The sequence below is a fragment of the Sphaeroforma arctica genome (assembly GCF_001186125.1).
Source record: "Sphaeroforma arctica JP610 unplaced genomic scaffold supercont1.240, whole genome shotgun sequence".
NCBI classification, from domain to species: Eukaryota; class Ichthyosporea; order Ichthyophonida; genus Sphaeroforma; species Sphaeroforma arctica.
Genome location: NW_014040318.1, coordinates 91,542 through 94,528, shown reverse-complemented (window position 1 = coordinate 94,528; position 2,987 = coordinate 91,542). Strand labels below are relative to the sequence as shown.

The 2,987-nt window shown below is 38.4% G+C and overlaps 1 pseudogene across 1 annotated transcript; it reads left to right on the top strand.

Annotated features, from left to right (window-relative positions):
* Window positions 1–333: 333 nt before the first annotated feature.
* On the top strand, window positions 334–406 carry SARC_30086 (annotated as a pseudogene). Its single transcript has one exon. The product of its transcript is annotated as a tRNA-OTHER (tRNA).
* The last annotated feature ends 2,581 nt before the right edge of the window (window positions 407–2,987 follow it).

Genomic DNA, 2,987 nt, shown 5'->3' with positions numbered 1-2,987 from the left:
TATGTAAAATTGTATGACAAGAGTGCATCACAATAATCGATGCTCAATTGAGATGTAGAATTGAATAGCTCTTGTCGAATTATATAACTTTAGCGTGATTGAACATATACATGCGTACATATTAAATGTGTAAACGCGGAGTGTGATCAGTGCACGAGCAGTAGCGTTCGAATTAAAATGCATCTCAGTTGGCCAAAATATATTTGAAATGAAGCAGTTACCTCCCGGTGTAGGTGCCAAGGTAAATTATTCTGCAACGCAATTGGTACTATGGGTCGTTGATGTTTATGGTGTGGAGAAGTGTTTATTTCATATTTTGAAAAGGTGACAACAGGCGGGATAGCTCAGTTGGTTTGAGCGTTGAATTGTAATCTATAAGTCCCGGGTTCGATTCCCGGGCTGTTCAGGGATTCACACTGCAGGTTGACTACTCTGAGCTATCCTCGACCAGATACTGGGGCCCGAAAAGGCCCGGTAAGAAAAACTAAGTCCTAGCAAGACTATGACGTCAGACATACTGACGATTTGAGTGGACGCCGCCATTGCGACCAGCTGATGAAGACCATATATGACGACAGACGAGTGGACGAGGGACTAACCGAAAAGCCGAAGGAGTAATGACCGAAAGGCAAATAGCCGAAAGAGTAAGACCCAAAACATGAGACCGACCCAAAACTTAAAGTCGGGATAACTCGGCTTTCGTTTTCAGTTTGAGTTTGCGGCGGGGGTTCTGTCCGCTGGAACTTGTGTCGGTCGAGTGTCAAGTGTTGACAGTAAATTTTTTTTTAAAGTCTGCCAGTAAATATTTAGTGTTTTACTGATTAGTTTCATTGCTTGTTTAACACCCCGTCCATTCACTATATCTGGTTTTAGATACAATCCTAGTTTGTTTTTCTAGACTTTTTCTAGAAACATTTCAAAATAATTTTGCAAAGGCGCCAAGTTGATAGCTCTACTGGTTCATACAGCTCTGTATCGATTTATGAACAGGATTGTGCACTTTTCGACCATGTCAAATCTTGGATTTCCATGTCGCGTATTAGCAGTTTGAACCTTCTGAGGGTTCTCATATATAATAAATACAAGTATTATTAGTTCAGAACCTATCATTGTGGTACAGAGGGCATATTATACTTGCTCAAAAGCACCATTCAAGTGCATACGTGCCCATCAATGACATCCCTATAGAGTGAGTATTCAAATATATTGCTTCGTTATTATTTTCAGACTTTCGTTCTACTTATATAAGCATAATCAAACTATAGTAATGTTATTGTAATCACTTGTGGGTGAATATGTAGTGAGTTTTGACCAAAAGTTTTGGAATTGAGATTCATCGTGCAATCGATTGCATGGCACATCAAATGGCGTAAACACACTTTTTCTCGATTTTAGCAGCTGTAACTTGCATTACGGTTCTAAGAATGCATAAACGGTATTTTTTTGACAATATTCGTACGCAATAACATTGAAACTTTTACTAATTATGCATTTATAGACGCAATAATCGTGTTTTGGAGGATTCCTATGTAGTGTTAGACTCTTTAAGTATAGAATATGTTCTGCATGTACTAAGGCCTCAGCTCCTTTGCAGGTCTTTAGGAAATAATCTGGAAATGTGCCAAAATATATTGGGATTAAATAAAAATCCGGATACAGAAAATCTGGAACGCTTCTTAATTTTCGGCCCGATTTGTACCCCTAAAAAACAAAAATATTTTGTCCTGTTCACGAAGTTTAATATCAGAGGTACATTTCATTGAATTTTCTAGGTGCAATTCGCGGTATGTCGATGTCTTTTTCGTTTGAAAATATGCCTCATTTATTGGTTGAATTTAAATACGGCAATCCTATTGGACAAATGGATTTTTTGACCAGTTTTCAACAGACACCTATTAAAGACGCCATGTCTCGGACATGTCTTGTTTCAGGCTGTCGCGACATGTCTTCATAACGAAAAGTGCGGTCATATACCAGCCCAGCTATTTACGATCACTAAATTAATATCCCTGGGAGCGTGGGGCTCTCATTAAAAAAAATCTCTGGGCAAGCCATAGGCTGAAGTATCAAAAACCTCCCAAAGCGAAGGTTCTGCGAAGCCCTAACTGAGCAGTTTTTACCTTTTACCGGTTTCTCTTGAATGTCTGAACACGTAATTATGTCTTCAGTTTGAATCGTCCAATCAAAAGAACGAGTAGGATATGCTTAGCGCGACTTGAACGAGTAAACGCTCGATGATTGTATCCCAGTATTAGTGTTGCTCTCTTGGTCGTCAACTTGTATGTCACATCTGGGTTAGCAAGGAAAAACAAAAAGAAGAAGAAAAAATCTGACTCAGTTCTATTTTTGTTTTTACAAAAAGTTCCAAGTTCTAACTTTTTATATATGTAAATATCAGGATATCGCCATCAACACTGATGAATCAGTGAATCACGAAGGCCGAAGACTGTAAACAGTCAACAGTGTGAAGAGTGCAATTTGTAAATATAAAGACTGGTGTTGAAAAGTTGAAAAAATACATATGTAGGTCTTGGGGAAGTGTGTTTGTGATATAGCGGTGTACTTTACATTTGCGGACCCTTTATAGTCGTCAAAAGGTTTAGTCTGTGAATTCATAACGCGTAGTCATTAGGAGTATTATCACTAACATGCGCTCGCTCAGTTTGGCTCTTGTTTTGCTTCTGGCAGCTGTCATCAGGGTTGTACTGATAGGCTATGGAGACTGGCAGGTACGAATTTGCACGGTGCACAGGCTTTAAAACATATGCCTATGATAACTTCAATATTCTCATCGCAATAAATGACCATTCCTAAGTCGGTAAAAGACGTAATTTTACTATTCAAAGTTCTTTAATTCGGTATGGTATTTATGAGAATATTCCAAGCTCCACAAATAACACCAACTTGAATATTTGTGAATCACCGAAGATTTATATAAAAAGTACAGCTATTAACAGATATTTTGAGGTACCATTCTGAGTCGGAGA